Source organism: Mesoplodon densirostris, chromosome 3 (assembly GCF_025265405.1).
Source record: "Mesoplodon densirostris isolate mMesDen1 chromosome 3, mMesDen1 primary haplotype, whole genome shotgun sequence".
NCBI classification, from domain to species: Eukaryota; Metazoa; Chordata; class Mammalia; order Artiodactyla; family Ziphiidae; genus Mesoplodon; species Mesoplodon densirostris.
The window spans coordinates 121,715,635-121,734,876 of record NC_082663.1 but is presented as its reverse complement, the minus strand read 5'-3'; the positions used below and the strand labels follow the sequence as shown (position 1 = coordinate 121,734,876).

The 19,242-nt window shown below is 44.3% G+C and overlaps 1 long non-coding RNA gene across 1 annotated transcript; it reads right to left on the bottom strand.

The window, feature by feature from the left end:
- Positions 1-324: 324 nt before the first annotated feature.
- Positions 325-13,388, bottom strand: LOC132485496 (uncharacterized). Its single transcript, XR_009531414.1, has 3 exons — positions 13,222-13,388; positions 3,964-4,086; positions 325-504 (listed from the first exon to the last, which is right to left on the bottom strand). It is a non-coding gene; the product is annotated as an uncharacterized LOC132485496 (long non-coding RNA).
- Between the last annotated feature and the right edge of the window lie 5,854 nt (positions 13,389-19,242).

The window sequence follows — 19,242 nt, the reverse complement described above, 5'->3', positions numbered from 1 at the left end:
AGTTTCCTTCTACCAGAGTCTTTTAACTTAGAAAAAGGAAAATAGATAAGAATAATACCAGACACACAGCACTTTGCTGAACACACAATACCTTGTTCAATTAATCCTATGAGGTTGGTACCATTTCCCAGACTGGGAAACTGAGGCTCAGGATCACAGATAATAAGTGGTAGGATTGACATGCCAATGCAGGCAGTGACACCAGGGCTCACAGACTAATTCACTATATTAATCTGTGATCCCTAAAGATGAAGAATCCTTGTCATTTTGATCACAGAGGATGAAAACAACGTGAAGCTATTTATGCGAGACTGAAAGGGCATAAATTCACATATGTGGAGCAACACACGAAGAAAACAGGATTGTGAGAGAAAAGGGAACCTTCATACACTGTTGGTGGGAATGTAAACTGGTGCAGCCACCGTGGAAAACAGTATGGAGGTTTCTCAAAAAACTAAGAATAGAACTACCATATGACCCAGCAATTCCATTCTGGATATGTATCTGAAAAAAACAAAAATACAAATTAGAAAAGATACATGCACCCCAATGTTCATAGCAGCATTATTTACAATTGCCAAGATATGGAGACAACCTGTGTTCATCAACAGATGAATGGATAAAAAAGATGTGATATATATGTCACACACTATATGTACATAGTGTATGTGTGTATATATATATATACACACACACACATATATATATTACTCACAGTGGAATATTACTCAGCCATAAAAAGGAATGACATTTTGCCATTTGCGGCAACATGGTTGGACTTGGAGGGTATCACCCTAAGTAAAATAAGTCAGACAGAGAAGGACAAAAATTATATGCTATCACTTATACGTGGAATCTAAAATATACAACAAACTAGTGAATATAATAGAAAAGAAGCAGACTCATAGATATAGAGAATAAACTCGTGGTTGCCAGTGGGGAGAGGGGAGGGGGAGGGCCAATACAGGGGTAGGGGACTAGGAGATACCAACTATTATGTATAAAATAAGCTATAAGGATATATTGTACAACATGGGAAATATAGCCAATATTTTATAATAACTATAAATGGATTTCAACCTTTAAAAATTGTGAATCACTTTATTATACACCTGTAACTTATATAATATTGTACATCAACTATACTTCAATTTTTTTAAAGGGAAAAAATAAATAACAAATTGTATGGAACCTACAAAAAAGAAAGAAAGCAGGATTATGAGACTGTGACCACAGGTTCTCATATACATGGGACCAACAGTTGCCATGAGAAGAGGGCCAGGTTCACAGACAGTTAAGGCACCACTGCCCTGGTGCAGAGTCTCACCAGGTAACCCCTAATGTTGGCCCTACCGCCATCCACCCTCCCAATGGCTGCTAGATGCATCCATTAAAACTCCAACTGACGGGGGCTTCCCTGGTGGCGCAGTGGTTGAGAGTCCGCCTGCCGATGCAGGGGACATGGGTTCGTGCCCCGATCCCGGAAGATCCCACATGCCGCGGAGCGGCTGGGCCCGCGGGCCATGGCCGCGGAGCCTGTGTGTCCGGAGCCTGTGCTCCGCAACGGGAGAGGCCACAGCAGTGAGAGGCCCGCGTACAGCAAAAAAAAAAAAAAAAAAAACTCCAACTGATTGTGTCCAACCCTGACACCCCCAACAGCTGCCCTGCATAACAAAATCTAGGACCCTCAGCCTGAGTTTCATCCATTGCCTTGAAAATATAAGTGGAGGCCAACTTTACAGGAACCAATTTGGCAGGATAGGTCAAAAAACTTAAGTGTTCATGCCGCTTGACCTTATAATCTCCCTTCTAAGAATTTTCCTCAAGGAAATGGGTGTAACTGGTAGTGATTGGAAGAAGGAGGGTGACATTTTACACGTAAAGGTGTTCATACATAAGGTTATGTCGAACAACGAACCTGGAATAATGCCCATGACTAACAATAAAGAAATGGTTAATGAAACTATGATGTATCTGATATATCCGTTCAATTGGATATTACACAACCACTAAAATGTATGTTTATGAGGAGTTGAAAACAGCATGGAAAACGCTTGGGCTGTCATGTTAAGAAATACCTGCAGGAAATAAAATTATATTAATTATATGTGATCACAACTATGTGAAAACAAAAACACTACTTACAGTGAAAGGACTGAAAGGAAGTGAACAAGATGAAAAGGAACTAACACCAAGCATCCTGCTAACTGCTTTACCTTCTTATCTCATTCAATCTTCACGGCAAGATAGGAACTATTTTTATCCTCACTTAACCAAGGAGAAAACGGAAGCTACAAGAGGATAATGAAGCTGCCCAATGGTTGCCCACAGCTGACGAGGGAGAGAAGGGATCTGAACTCAAGATTTGCCCGATTCAGAGCCTGTGCCCTTATCCTCCAAGCTATACCACACCCAAAAGCAGACAGTAGCTTGATTTGGCTAGTGGATTTGGCTAGTGGAACGGCTGGCAACTTGTTGCCCCTCTACTTTCTACTTTTTTATTTTCCAAATTGTCTATATTAACCATTAGTACATTTTTTTCTTAACTTTTTCCTTCCACTTCGAAGGTCATACAGGCATGTAACACCTGGTGGGTCGTATTACTTTTTTAATGTAGAAAACAATAAACTTATGACCAAACAACGTTTAAAACGACAACAATTCTCTTTCATCTTGAATTCAATTCTCCACGGTTTGGCTTTCTGCTATCCTTCTGGTCACTAGTCGTTCAGTCCCGAAGATAAGTTATTAGGTGACATGGTCAGATCCATGAGCTAGAAAGAACAGCTCTGGGGGTGGAGACGAAGGTGGGATGGTAGAGGCAGGGGGTGCAGAAGGTGGGGGCAGGTGAGGAACTGAGCAGGCAGTTGACCCCGTGAAGCTGACCTGGCAATGTAACACACATGTAACACACAGGTAACACACATGGGGAAAGGCCATGTGCAGGGTGGCCAAGGGAGACAAACTGTGCACGGAAAAGCATCAGCATCAGACAAACGAAAGAGCAGAATGACCTGGGGCTGTAATCTGGGCACCCTCCCCATTTCAGGGCCTCCTGGCTGCACTTGCAAGGCAGGAGACCAGAAGCCTCCGGATGCCACTCCCTGGAACATCCAGGATGAGAGGGCTGATGGGGAGAAGGATCACTACCATCCACAACACGTGGCTTTTTGGACCGGGCCTCCCCTGGAACGGTCTTTTCTAGTTTGAGGGAGACAGCAGGCTTTTGAGGAAACAGATTACAGACAGCTTGGCTACAGCTAAGCAGTAGCAGCACAAAGTGTGAAAAGTTGCAAAAAAGATGCTCAGATTTCACTCACTTTTCTCTTCAGCCCTGCTCGTTGGAGGGCTTTCCAAGTAAGGAAGCCACAATATTACTAGAGGAAATAAAATCAAAAGGAGGAACCTTTTTAACAGTAGTTCTCAATCCTTGAGGGGCCTCAGAAGCACAGAGGAGTATGGATGAGGGGGGCCTGTTTAAAATGCAGATTTTCAGGCTTGCCCCCAAACATTCTGATTTCATACATCCTGCTAAAGCCTAGGAGTCTGCATTTTAATGAGCATTTCCCCAAGTTGCTGTTAGGCTCTACTCTACCTAATAAGAAACTCTGGGGACTTCCCTGATGGCATAGTGGTTGAGAATCCGCCTGCCAGTGCAGGGGACATGAGTTCGAGCTCTGGTCCGGTAATATCCCACATGCCACAGAGCAACTAAGCTCGTGTGCCACAACTACTGAGCCTGCGCTCTAGAGCCTGCGAGCCGCAACTACTGAGCCCACGAGCCACAACTACTGAAGCCCGCATGCCTAGAACCCGTGCTCTGCAACAAGAGAAGCCACCGCAACGAGAAGCCCGCGCACTGCAACCAAGAGTAGCCCCGCTCACCACAACTAGAGAAAGCCTGCGTGCAGCAACCAAGACCCAACGCAACCATAAATAAATAAATAAAAGAAACTGACTTACAGAGTCTTGGTGGTAGAAGGTCTGACATCTGATATTCAGGGCACATTTCTTAATAATTTCATCTTTTAAAAACATATTACAAGGGGAATACAGGGAATTCATTGTATTCTTTTTGCAACTTGTCTGTAAGAAAAATTATTTCAAAAGTTTAAAATATATTTATTACACAAGTAATATATGCCTATAGTAAAATGTCTGTAATAGCACCACATGACATAAAGTGGAAAAGGGACACCCCCTTCACCGCTCCCACCACCACCACCAGCCCCAACCCACTCTCCAAACTAGCCACTGCGAACAGTTTGGTATATATTAAGCAAACACGTCAGACTTTTGTGTGTTTTCATTTTTTAACAATAACTAATGCCTACAAGAATGTGATGAAAATGTCACTCAAAGTTGTTAGTTGAAGTGCAAATTAATACAGCCCTCTTGAAAAGCAATTTAGCAACGTGTATCCAAAACCATAAAAATATTTTGTATACCTTAAGCTTATACAATGTTATATGTCAATTATATCTCCATTTTTTTTCATTAAAAAATTTTTAAAAACCCATAAAAACATTCATACTCTTGGACCTACCAATTCCATGTCTAGGAACCTCTCCAAAGAACATCACTCTTCTGGAATAGTATGCAATCTTTTTTTTTTTTTTAAATTGTGGTAAGAACACAAAATGAGATTTACCCTGTTAACAAATTTTTAAACATATAGTAGTACTTCATAGCTGACTCTAGACAGTGTTGTACAGAAGGTCTCTAGAGCTTGTTCATCATGTTTGACTGAAATTTTATGCCCACTGATTAGTAACTCCCCTCTTCCTCCTCCCCACAGCCCCTGTCAACCACTGTCCCACTCTTTGATTCCATGAATTTGACTACTTTAGAAACCTCATGTCAAGTGGAATCATGTAGTATCTGTCTTTCTGTGGTTGGCTTATTTCATTTAGTATTATCTCCTCAAGGTTCATCCATGTTGTCACATATTGCAGAATTTCATTCCTTTTAAGGACTGAAATAGTATTTCATTTTGTGAATAGTATTCCATTTTGTGCATACACCACAGTTTCTTTATCCAGTCATCTGTCGATGTATATTTAGGATGGTTCCACATCTTGGCTATTGTGAATAATGCTGCTATGAACATAGGAGTACTAATATGGCTCCAAGACTCTGATTTCAATTATTTTGGGTAATTCCCACAAGTGAGATTGCTGGATCATATGGTAATTCTATTTTGAATTTTTTAAGGAACCACCATACTGTTTTCCATAGCAGCTCCACCATTTTGCTTTCCCACCAACAGTGTCCAAGGGTTCCAATTTCTCCACATCCTTGCCAATGCTTTTCTTTTGTTTGTTTTGTCTTAAAGTGTTTACAGCTATTTATTCTTTTCCAAGGAAATCTGAACATTTCATCAGAGTAGCAATTACATTTACGAAAAAGCAAGCGATTGACAAACAGCACAAATTGGTACATGGCTTTCCTCTATCGAGTAGAATAAATTCTCCAGAGTTGACAGAAGAAATTGGCCGCAAGGAAAGAAGATTCACTTCAACTGTCCTTAGGACTCAGGTGTCAACGACTAGAGTAGCATAGACTCACAGCACTCACAAAACAGGGCTTTGGGCCTCCCTGGTGGCGCAAGTGGTTGAGAGTCCGCCTGCCGATGCAGGGGATACGGGTTCGTGCCCCGGTCTGGGAGGATCCCATATGCCGCGGAGCGGCTGGGCCCGTGAGCCATGGCCGCTGAGCCTGTGCATCCGGAGCCTGCGCGTCCGGAGCCTGTGCTCCGCAACGGGGGAGGCCACAACAGTGAGAGGCCCGCATACCGCAAAAAAAAAAAAAAAACAGGGCTTTAATGTTTTCCAATATAATTTTCACTCAACTTTTTGAGGCGCTCAATGGTGTTTTGTTTTTTGATAATAGACATCCTGACAGATGTAAGGTTATATCTCATTGTGGTTTGATTTGCATTTCCCTGATGATTGGTAATGTTGATCCTTTTTTTCACATACCAGTTGGCCGTTTCTATGCCCTCTTTGGAGAAATGTCTGTTCAAGTTCTTAAACCATCTCTTAATCAGGTTATTAGTTTTTGTTTTTTGGGGGTTTTTTGGCTGCTCCCTGCAGCATGTGGGATCTTAGTTCCCTGACCAGTGATGGAACCTGTGCCGCCTGCAGTGGAAGTACAGAGTCTTAACCACTGGACCGCCAGGGAAGTCCCAGGTTATTAGTTTTTTTTAACTATTGAGTTGGAGGAAGTATGCAATCATTTTAAAATGACGTCACGAAGCAATAAGAAAGATAGTGAAAAAAAGAAAACAGGATATAAACAGTTGATATGACTACTTCTGATTACCAAGGTGGTGCTTTTTTAATTTAGTTTTGTTTAGATAGATAAACAAAGGAAATAAACCTAAATTGCTAACAGTATCTTAGGGAGGTGGTATTTGAGTGATACTTTTTTCTCTATTATTTCCTCTGTTGAGAGGATCAGCAACTCGGATTTTGCAGACAGACAGGCCTGGGTGAGAAATCCATCTCTCACTGTCCACATGTATAACTCTGAGGACTTTATGTAAACTCCCTGGGCCTCAGCTTCCTTATGGAAATAATTATCACTTAAACTTGCTTTGAGAATTAAAATAAGAAAGCACATGGAAACATGGGGTACTTTATGCCCTGACACAGTAAGTAGAGCTATTTTTCTATATTCTTTCTGTTAGGTCACATTTCACAAATCAATATTTAAATACTGGGGACTTTAAAATGGGGATTAAATTTTTTTTAATTAATTTTTATTGGAGTATGGTTGCTTTACAATGTTGTGTTAGCCTCCACTGCACAACAAAATGAATCAGCCATACACATACAGATATCCCCTCCCTTTTAGACTTCCCTCCCATTTAGGTCACCACAGTGCATTAATTAGGTAGAGTTCCTTGTGCTATACAGTATGTTCCCATCAGTTGTCTATTTTATACATAGTATCAATAATGTATATGTGTCAACCCCAGTCTCCCAATTCCTCCCACCCCACCCCTTTCCCCCTTGGTGTAAAATGGGGATTAAATTTTTGATAGCCCGCATTTTCCTCATCAGCCCCTCTCCTAGGCCCCTGCTTGGTTTAACTCTGAAAGAGATATTGTACATAGGGCTTTACAGTGACAAGGCACCAGCCCCAGTTCACTGACATCATGAATGAAGACAAGATTTACAAACTGTAAAGCACCTAAAAATGTAATAATGCATCATGAGTCCATTTTTACAGGATGACCCTGAAGGGACAGTGATTAAACAAAGCCGAAGTACTTGGAGTGTTTACCTGAGATGCAATAATGCACTAAGTGAACTCATTAAATGCAGGGGGCGGGGGAGTGAAGATGGAGTGGGGAGGGGTTGTATGCCAAGAAAATCACCATTATTCTTCCACTGTCTGGCCCAAGGCTTCCAGGAGGAGGTGAGATTTCTGAGGGTAATTAAAAAAAGGGTAATTATCTCAAATGCCTTTCAACCAATCAGAAGAACAATTCCTTGGACTACCTTCATCTAATTTATGGCAAGGTCTATTAGGCTTCCTTCTACGTCTTATACTTTGGAGTTAATCATTAAGGGTTACTCTGAGCCCATGTTTATAGGAAGCCTCTCCTTTCTAAGGGGCTATTGAGAAGTAGAAACCAAATGATTATTATTTTATTATGATTACCTTGACGGTGGGCTCAAGCTTACTTTTTCTAAAATTCCAAAGGCACTTGTTCAACAAAATATAAAACTATATCTAGTTAACTATGTATAAAATAAATAAGCTACAAGGACATATCGTACAGCACAGGGAATACAGTCAATATTTTATAATAACTATAAATGGAGTATAACCTTTGAAAATTGTGAATCACTATGCAGTACACCTGAAACTTATATAATATTGTACATCAACTATACCTCAATTTAAAAAAACTTTTTTAAACTATATTCAGTTAAAAGTTTAAAAAAAAATTCTTTTTACTTATTATATCCCTCCCTGAAGGGAACCGATGATTGGATATGTATTCTTCCAGAACTTTTACTTTTCCTTTACCTTTAAAAATATATGTGATGTGTTCACATGTGCACATACACACACACACATTTTTTACATAAATAAAATCACACTCTATATCTCTGCTACTTGAATTTTTCACTTACTAATAAGTCAGAGGCATCTTTCCATATTTGGACATGCAGGGGTTTGTGAGGTAGTTACAGACCCTGGGGCCAGCAGGCTTGAAGCCCAGCTCCCCAACTTACTAGCTGTGTGACCCTGGACAAGTTAATTAACACCTCTATTCTCATCTATAAAAATATTCTAACAATAGTAATCAAAGGATTGCTGTGAAGATTAAATGAGTTAACATTGTAAATACTGTAAAATACATAAAGCACTTAGAATAGTGGATAGAGTAAGTCCTCTATGCGTTGGCCATTGTTGTGATTTACCCTGTTCTTCTTCTTTAATGGACAACTGTATTCCATTATTAGGATGAACCGCAATTCATTGAGCCAGCTCCCCGCTGAGAAACACAGGTGATTTCCTACTTTTGCTGCAGTGAGCATTTGTGAACATAGGTCTTTGTGTACATGGGCAAGCACACTCTAGGGTAGGTTCCAAGGCATGGAATGACTGCATCAAAGGTCATTCTCATTTTATTTGAAAGATGGTGCCAAATATCCCTCCAAAAGGCTGCTTTACTTTACATCCCTACCAACGAATGGTGTATCTGTGCCCATCTCCAGGCATCTTCTCAGCACTGACAGTCTGGGTCTTTGGCGTTCTCACTTCTGCACTCAACCTGCCCTAAACGAAAGCTCAATCAAAACCACTAGCAATGTATTTGTCAAAGTCCCAGGGACACCTAATCCCTTTGTCTTTTCTAAAAGGAATCAGATGTTTTCTCGGCTCTGACAGAACTTCAGTTGTCTGGACACAGCCCTGGGATAAGTTTGTAAAACACAAATAGAACATTCTCCAGAGAAGCTCACGGGGGCCCACGTGAGGCTCTGCTCTCTATAACATGTAATAAGAGTTCCATAGCAGCTGGTGTTTTCCTGGGTGGAGATCAGAGCCAGCATTTGTATATAAATATTATCCAAGGGCTGGAGAATCAAATCAGGCTGGAAGCAGAGGCTGCAACATCCCAGTTGTCTTACTCATGGGGCAGGGTTTGGGCAGGGTTTGGTGAGTACCCCCATCCTTTCCCTGAGCTCCACGTCAAAAGGGAAGCATCCTAGCACAGGCCCTCCCCATCAGAACAGCTTATCCTAAAACAGAGGTGGAAGCTGGTGCAGGGCTTGGCTGGAAATCTATGCCAGGCAGAGGGGAAGTAGGGCGAACAGGTGAGCTCCATCTGCAGGGCCCAGACTGGAGTTTTGTTGCCTGCTCTGCACGGCTGGCCGAGTGCCCACCTGCAGCCACCTGGCTCTTTAGATCATAGCTCCTGTCAGTGACAGGGTGACTACTCACTGAGGTGGCCCTTGCGGCCTCATCTCCAAGGTTCTGGCACACAGAGTGACTTCCAGCTGCGCTCAAGGACCTCTCAGAATCCAGGGGAGCTGTGAAGTAGGGGCCTCCCGGAGTCCTCAGGCAGGAATGTCAATAATTGCCGGTGTTGCCCCTGCTAAGCCCTGCAAGTCCCAGAGCCATTCATCTTCCAGACTTGATTTTCAGGCTATTTCATGGCTCAAAACCATTCACCTTGGTTCTCCCAACTCTCCCTTGCTTCCCACCATCCCCCAGGACTCAGGGCAGGGCAGGTCAGGGAAGGGGAGAAGGCAGGCAAGTCTCTGGAACAGCGGATTCCATGGATCAGAGCAAATTCCAGAGATGTGACCCAGGGACCCTGGCTCATGTCCATAACAGAGGGAATAACTCAGATGATTATCTCAGGCTCTCGGAAGTGAGTTAAGCTTCCCCTTCCTATTCAGCTCATGTGGGAGGGTGAGCGGGAAGGAAAGGAGGCCCAGAGACCCAGGGTCTGTCTTAGGTCTGACTAGAGGGCAGCGTGTAGTACAGGAAAGGGAATTAAGCTCACTGTGCCTTGGATTCCTTTTCTCTGAGAGCCTGGGGCTCAACACCCAAACATCCTGCACTTCATTAACTCCACAAAACAGATGTTTGGGTGTGGACTATGTGTCCTGGACACTGTGGACACGGCAACAAACAGACCAGTGCCTGCCCTCATGGAGTTCACATTCCCGGAGAGGTAAATACTAGGAAGAGTGTCAGGCTTACTCCTGAGGAAGCAGGTTCATGGAGGGAATCAGTAAGCCAAGATCACACAGCTCCCAAGCGGGCTGCACCGCTCTCTCTCAGACGACACTGCTCTTAACCAGAACACGATAACAACTAACCAGGTGCTTGGCGGAGCTCAAAGACCTGAAGCTTCAGAGCCCTTGCTTGTAACAGCCCCTTCCAAGGTCCTGGGAGGGGGCCTGGAAAGAAACATGTTCACGTGATCTTGGGTTTCTCTAAGCTTTGCCAAAGTCAAGTCTTAACCATGACGGGAAAGAGCACTGTCTCTCCTCACTCCAGTTTCCCTCTGTCACTCCTGCCCTCGTGCTGTGTAATGTTCCAGCGGCCTTGGGCGTTCAGGGACTCCCAACGCAGGAGTCAAAGCCGGGGGGCGGGGCGGGCGGGCGGACACTGAGTTTGAGTTTAGTGGGCTATGTTTATGTGGTGCGCCATCACCTCCACATGTGCTGAATTACTGCTAACGTCCAGTGGAGGCCCAGCTCCCAGGAGTCTGCCTCTGCACCCAGGGCCTACCAGCCACTTCCTGATGCCACATCAGTGGTGGAATCGCCACATGAATGTGTTCAACAGAGCCCAACATGGACGTGTGTAGTAGGGAAGAAGGAGGAAGATTTAAAGTGTATAGCATCAGACGCCAGCCTATGAGAAATGCTAACAATTCCTAGACCTGTAAAATCCTAAGTAGAGGATTCGGTTCCCCCATTTAAGGGAAGTTCTCTTCTGTCAGAAACATCCTCCATGCGTTCAATTATAACATACCAGAGCTTCTTTTTCATTTTTGATAAGAATTGTACAAAACAGAATTCACCAAAATTCCTCTGTTTATGAGACACAAACGGGTAGTAATACTACAAACAGTGAGTGTATCTGTATGAATTTACTCATTTTCCACATCTAAACTGTCAACAACAACACCTATGTTCACAGCAGCACTATTCACAATAGCTAAGACATGGAAGCAACCTAAGTGTCCATCAACAGAGGAATGGCTAGAGAAGATGTGATACGTATATACAATGGAATGCTACTCAGCCACAAAGAAAGAATGAAATATTGCCATTCGCAGCAACAGGGATGGACCTTTGAGATTATAATAAGTGAAGTAAGTCAGGCAGAGAAAGACAAATATCATATGATATCAATCATATGTGGAATCTAAAAAAAATTATACAAATGAACTTATTTACAAAACAAATAAGCTCACAGACATAGAAAACAAACTTATGGTTACCAAAGTGGGAAGGCGGGGGAGGGAGGGATAAATTAGGAGTTTGGAATTAACACATACGCTCTACTATATATAAAATAGATAAACAAGGACCTGCTATATAGCACAGGGAACTATACTCAATATCTTATAATAACCAATAATGGAAAAGAATCTAAAAAAGAAGAGATATATATAGATATATGTATAACTGAATCACTTTGCTGTTCACCTGAAACTAATACAACATTGTAAGTCAGCTATACTTCCATAAAAATTTTAAAAATAAAATGTCAATAACAAAAAGCAAAGTTTGATCAACCAGGCCAGAGAAAAGGCTGAATTATCTTTTATTCTCTCTTCAGAAGATTATTTTAGAAAATAGTTATCAAACGAAGAAGTGATCACAATGACTATGAAGCCAGAAAATGTAGGAATGAAAAGTGTAATAGAGGCATGTCAGGCAGTTAGTTAACAAAAATGTTCTGTTATTTATTCTTATGGATTTTATAGTGCTGGAGGTATCTGATGGCTTTTAAAATACATAAACTGTTGGAGCTCTTTTCTCACTCTAAATAAATATTCTTAATATTGGATTCATAATTTTGTATTATTTCTCTTAAAGACAGCTCTCAAATTGTACAAGCTTCGGGCCCCTATAAAACCTTGATCCTCCCCTGCAGCCACCATCTCCTGAGCAGTTCTGATGTGCCAGGAACGCTGATAAATCCCTCTACACGGATTATCTAATTTAATCCTCGATCAATGCACTGAGGTAAACTAAGGCTTGGAGCATTTATTCTACACAATACAGCTTTTTCTGCAGGTTTGCAGGAAGGATTCAAAATCACACAGCACAGGGAGCAGCGGCCCTACACAGAATAGGAACTATTACAACAAATTGCTGTGTTTCCTCCCTGAGCCCAAGTTTCCTCTATTTAAAGTTGAAGGGGTAAAAAGAGATTTAAATCTTTGTACGTCCACAGAGGACATCAGTAAAGATACACAGAGTATTGGTAACAGTGACTGCCTCTGTGGAGGGCAACTGGGGGTGGGAAGGAGACACACCCCACTTGTACCTTCACTTTTTTTTTTTTTTTTTTTGGCTGCGCTGGGTCTTCATTTCTGCGTGCGGGCTTTCTCTACTTGTGGCGAGCGGGGGGGCGGCTACTCTTCGTTGCGGTGCACGGGTTCTCTTTGCGGTGGCTTCTCTTGTGGTGGAGCACAGGCTCTAGGCACATGGGCTTCAGTAATTGCAGCACAGAGGCTCAGTAGTTGTGGCTCGCGAGCTCTAGAGCGCAGGCTCAGTAGTTGTGGTGCACGGGCTTAGTTGCTCCGCGGCACATGGGATCTTCCCGGACCAGGGATCGAACCTGTGTCCCCTGCATTGGCAGGTGGATTCTTAACCACCGTGCCACTAGGGAAGCCTCGTACCTTCACATTTTTAAACAAGTTAATGAGAAGTACTTGGCACAGTGCCTGGCCCGTGGTAAGTGCTCAGTAAACGTTAGCTTTTGCTGTTAGTTCTTGTTATTGTTGATTACATACATAAACTAATTTTTTAAAATAGAGAGGCCCTGCTGTCTAAAGTCCCTCCCAGCTGGATTTGGTGTCTGTTTTACATAACAGTTCCTAGCACTCACCTGTGCCAGCGGCTCTAATGCACTATTGCATTTAATACTCCCTGCATCTCTAAGTACTGTTCTCATTCCCATTTTGCAAATTTGGAAACAGAGGCACAGAGAGGTTAAATAACATACCCCAGGTCACACAGCCAACGTGGCAGAGGCTAGGATGAACACGCAGGCTGGGTGCCTCTAAAATATGGACTCACTGGACCCCCTCCTGGTATGTTACGTGGGGACCCCAGCATTTTTTTCATTCTTCTTCTGTGCCGCTCCAACAAGCTTCATATACAGCAGGACAGCTTCTGGGGGGCCTAGAGTATAGAACAGGAAAGTGCTGTCACTGCAGATGTGAAGGCAGCAAGAAAGCCCTACAGGGCTTATTAACCAGCTAGAGATTAAGAGGGAAGGGAGGCAAGAAGGAAAGAGGAGGGAAAGAAACATGAGTGAAGTATCAACTCCTGTGTCCGACAGAGTCAGCCATTTCTCACCTGTCCACTCAACTCTGCAAGGGAGTCCGTGTTATCCTGATGCCCACTTCTGAGCGGAGCAGGTGGGCTGCGAGAGTTCTCGAAGCTCCTAGGTGGTGGGGCCTGGAAAACCTAGGTCCTGGAGCTCGCAGCTCTCTTGACAGCAAAGGGCATCCCTCCAGGCTTTCCTCAGCGTGTACAACCCAAAGCAAATATTTCTACACTGCACAGCTCAGCTCAGCAGGCCTCAGTGGCCTCTGTCCTGCTAGGGAAGCTCTGGGGACGGGAGGTCTCCTGAGTCGGCTTGCCAAAGCAGGGACACTTCCCCACAGGGAGAGAGAGGTGGGTGAGCCCTGAGTTCTGTTGCACGTACAGCCATGGACCCAGGAGCCTAGAGGCGTCCTTGGGGATAAATCTGTCTTAGACTCTCCACTCAATTCAGGAGCGCTGAGCACGGACCCCTCAAGCACTTGGCACCTCGGCCTCTGTGTGACCTGTAAGGGCTTCACGGGCCCTGCACCTAGGAATGAGGTGGTCCACGCAAGTGTCTCGGACCGCTGAGCACTTAACAGCAACAGGCACCTACCTAATAAAAGTCTCAGTTCTCTCATCGTAGCTATGTGACCTTGAGCAAGTCGCTTGCCCTCTTTGATTCACTGTTTCCTTATCCGTAAAAGGAAGATTACAAAGTAATAAATGTTTCTCTACAATAAAGGATGACCCTCCAACACAGGCTAGATTGAAGGTACCTTGAAGAGAGGGAACAGTCTAACTCACCTTGGCATTTCCTTTGAGGTACCTTCCTGACAGGGTGTCTTACTCCAAAGAAGAGGCTCAGCACAGACTTGCCCATTTCAAGGCAGAATTCGGCAATGCCAAACAGTATGTGTTATGGGCTATTCAGACCTGGATTCAAATTCCGCTCTGCCACTCACTTCCCATTAGAAACCTTTCAGAATTTGATCATCACTCATAACTACACCTCCAGGGTCCCAGGTCGTAAAACTCTAGAGGGAGCTATTCTTAAACTGTGTTCATGGAGCGAGGCACACAGGATTCCTGACTGTCTGAAAGGTGAGTTGTAAGGATGCAAGGCCATGGTGAGTACAAAATGGGCTAGCACGGGCTGGCTCAGAGTGAGTGCAGAGAAACACAGTCTAGAGAAATCTGAATTAAAAGAAGATGCTAAATTCACGAAACAGCAGACTAGGTCCACAACACACTATTTGAAAGGTTAAAGAATTTTGCTAATATGCAAAGATAATACCACCAATTTATATTTTCAGGAACTCACTCCTTTTTCTGGTTGTTCCAGGGAAGCTTTTATGAACCTTGTTTTTTTTGTTTTGCTTTTTTTCTTTCCCCATTGTAAATGTGGAAATGGTTCCATTAGCAAAGGCATATGAATTTTTTTTTTTTTTTTTTTTTTGCCGTACGCGGGCCTCTCACTGTTGTGGCCTCTCCCGTTGCGGAGCACAGGCTCCGGATGCGCAGGCCCAGCGGCCATGGCTCACGGGCCCAGCCGCTCCGCGGCATATGGGATCCTCCCAGACCGGGGCACGAACCCGTATCCCCTGCATCGGCAGGCGGACTCTCAACCACTGCGCCACCAGGGAGGCCCGGGCATATGAATTTTTAACACCCCTCCCCAAAATAGTCTATTCATATAAATGAATCTTAATCTTCATTTTATATTGATAAGCTGAAGAGCTGACATAAACAACATTTTTTTTTTCATTTAAATCTGGCTTGTCATTCTATAAATTTGATGCTGTTTGCAAACGCCCCTATAAAGGACTCCAGTCTTTCTACTGTGAAAGAAAAATGTTCAGTGACCACTGCTTGGACTCGAAAAAGATGTTTATAGTACTGCTCCAGGCAGAGGCTGAGAGGCTTCTTTAAATCTTAAAGATTTAAAGGAGGAAACTGAGCTACCATCTCCACCCTGGGCCAACAAGACAAAAACCCGCCTCCACCTGGAAGTTTATAGGAAACAAGTTCTGATTTTCTCTGCTAACCACTGGGCCCTTCTCTAGAAACAGCTTATCCACATGGGGCTAGCCCTTCTGTAACATCTGTATCTTTTTTTTTTTTTTTTTTTTTTGGCCACGCCATGTGGCTTGTGGGATCTTAGTTCCCGAGCCAGGGATTGAACCCCGGCCCTTGGCAGTGAGAGCATGGAGTCCTAACCACTGGACCGCCAGGGAATTCCCATGTAACATCTGTATCTAATTTGCATTTGTACATCTAAGGTTTACCTGGGAAGCATCCCCATGTATCAGGAAGAAAAGAGGCCTGGATGAGATGACCAGAGGAGGAGAAACAAACGCTAGGTCAACGGAGGAGAAGGGCACCAGGAGTCCGAACGCCAATGCTCTATTCTTCAGCTCGCCACTTCAGACCTATGCTTTGGCAAGTCGCCTGCCATCCCCGAGATCAGATTCCTTATCAGTAAAATGGACCTTAAAAACTCCTCTCCTGTCTACCTCACGAGGATGGGTCCTTCCCTACCTCCCTCACTAGAGCTGAGAACTGCTGCCATCGTGACCCAGCGCCACACCAGTTCACATGGCTGAAATAATGACCAGGTAGTGCAGAGTTGCCAACTCAAGTTCCTAATGTAAAAACGAGCGAGGGGGTGTGCCTTCCGTGTGTTCCTCTCAGCTGCAGTGTGCTCCTGCTTCCAACAGCCCAAACTTTCCCCCTTCCCATGCTGTGTCCCTTTTCTGCCACCACTGCTCAGCAGCCCTTAGCCAATGACTTTGCCCACAAACGCCCAAAAGGATAAACTGGTTACACAATGATGGTTCAGGGAATCTTACGTTCCCATTTTAAACAGTAATTAGGAAGGCTATAGAGGCACACGGGGGAAAGGTCTATACCATAATGCTGAATGAAAAACACAGTCACAGAAATCATACCTATTGCTAAGTTTGCAGGCTTTGGATGGAATCAGACCTGGGTTTGAATCCCAGTTTTGCCAACCATGACGACATGACCTCTCAGAGCCTCGGTCCTTTCATCAAAGGAATAGGGATGATAATTCCTTCCTTCTAGAGTTATTGCGAGATTTGGTGGAATATATGTAAAAGGTTTAGCACAATCCAGGCTCCTGGTGAGAGACTTCACATTATGTGCATATGTGGGAGGATAAAGATGGGAACGGATCCCAGGCAAAAGGGCAGGGTCCATTAAAGAGCAGAAGACACATGGTGCTTTGGGGTTCTTTTTCCCACTTAAGATTGCTATATCTTAACAAAATACACAAACATCAATAGGACTAGACTCTTTTGGACTAGAATAATACAATTAAATAAGATTATTCTGACCAAAACCCCTGCCCTTCTCACTCACGCTAGGGGGTACTATTCCTAAGAGGTCTGCTCTTGGGACAATTTCTATGAAAGATAGAAAAACCTGGAGCCTCTGGAGCTTTCCCACCCCAAGCCCATGCAACACTTCAGCTCAACTGGAATGGGCTGGAATCAGCTTTCTTAAGGAAATCTACATCCAAGGGGGACAGGGAGTGGTGAGGAAGTAAGGCTGGAGGATGAAAGGCAGATTCATAAAAAAAAACTCTTCGAGCTCTCCACTTTGGTTGCAGAACCCTTAGGCACCCTCAGCAAACCACAAGGCTGCCCAGTAGGGTGTCACCACCTTCGAAAGGGCATCTAGACTGTGGGGTCCCACTGCCTGGGTTTGGGAACCAGGCTCCAGCAGGATGGTTTGCAGCAGGCAGAGGGTATTTAACCAGAGGCAGATGACTGGGGTGGGACGTGATTTGTTTGTAGACAGTTATCAGTAGTGACGGGCTCATTATTTTCATTCTATGGAGCCAAGAGACACAGGATGAATAATAGGTCTGAGCCGGAGAAGCAAAGGTTAAGGTGAGGGGGAGAGAGGTAACTGAGGGGGAACCCTCCCAGGCAGGCCCGCCGTGCCCTCTGAATCACGATGCCAGTGAGGGTGAGCAAGGACCAGAGGACATGGGATGCTTGTCTGTTCCTGCTCTGCTGGTCCCAGCAGAAAGTCCTTGAGGGCCAAGATCGCATCAACTGTGTGATTGACTCTAAGTGCCCCAGGTGGAAAGAGCTTCAAGACCTCATCTAAATGGCTCAGCATCAGGAGGGATGCAGTAACCTGGGGGCCCTCTCACCCTCACTCCTTTACCCAGCGCGGCCCCATTTTCCTCTCCAGTGATAACAGCTCACGTTACTAAGGGCCTCCTCCCGCCGGGCGCTGTGCTAAACCCTTGGCACTCACCATTGCATGTCACTTTACCAACAACCTGGGAGTTAGGGGCCGTTACTATCCCATCTTACAAATGAGGAAATGAAGCTTGGAGAAGGTTCTAGGACTTGTCCAAGCTGGTAAGTGGCAGAACCACCAAACTCAGGTCCCAAGCTCTCAACCACTGTACCCTCTCCCTCTTTTCACCTCCTTTCTTTCTCCTCTGTTTATGCCAAAGGCTTCTAAGACCATCTCCCTCACCCCAAATCAGATCCCATAGCTTCTGGGGGTTTGGGACTACGCAGGAGGCAGACCTCCAAAGAATAAGGCCCCTCGGGTGGAGGGTCACTGTTTCTGAGATTTCTCAAGAACAGGAAACTTCCTGGACTGCCTGCAATAAATCCAAGCCTTCCTTCCTTTGTGATTTCACCCCGGAGCAACACTCCAGGATGACTCATCTCGAGGCCGGCAGGAGATCTCCTCTGGAGACTGGAGGTGACCTTGGCCGGGCACTCACATCCTGTGCCTGTTTTCCCATTTGTCTAATGGGCAGCCCCCGCCTCCCTGCCAGGCTTGTTATTGGAATATTGGGGTGAACACAAAGCATGCGGAAAATCAATTTAAAAAGAGAATGCAAAATACCGACAATCGTCCAACTTCCAACATCATCCCACATACCAAACCCTTATCTAAATCCCCTCCAATCTGAATTCTAGCTTCCAGAGTTCAAAGTGATTCCTAGAAGAAAGGAAAGGTGACACGGATAATAATCCCTTTATTTCCAAACGTAATTAGCCACTACTTCAGTTCCCCATCACCCTATTATAAGCACACACAATACTGAGAACTAACAGTCACAGACCCCTAATTAAGTATGTATTTTATATATTTTTTTCCTCACTTAATCCCTTTAGGAGTGTCTATGACTAGCCCCACTTTACAGATGAGAAATAAGGTTCAGACCAGTTGATCACACAGCTAGTAGACGTCGAAGCCCAGGTCCCAGATCAGATCTGTCAGTCTCCACCACACTACCCTGCCTTCACTTACTTCCTTTTAAAATTCTAAGCCCGAGGGCTCTCTCACCGCCCGCCCCACTTGGTTTTTCTCCATAGTTCTTAGGCTCTTTAGTAATGAACTTACTGCCCTGCCCCTCCCCCATTCGGGTAGACTGTAAATCCATGTGGGCAGGGACTGTTTTGCAGGTCTTGCCACTGCTGGGTCCCCTCAGTGCCTGGAACAATGCCTGATAACATAGTAGGTACTCAATAAATATTTATTAAAGAAATGAATTTGGCCAAAAATCCTCATGAGCTATTTTTGACTGTCCTTTCTACTCTACTGTAGGTTTTGGCAGTGTTTTGTTCATCTCAGTCCCCGGCTACCTCTCGTCCCTCTCGGAGTCTAGAACGATATATATATATATTTTTGCGGTACGCGGGCCTCTCACTGTTGT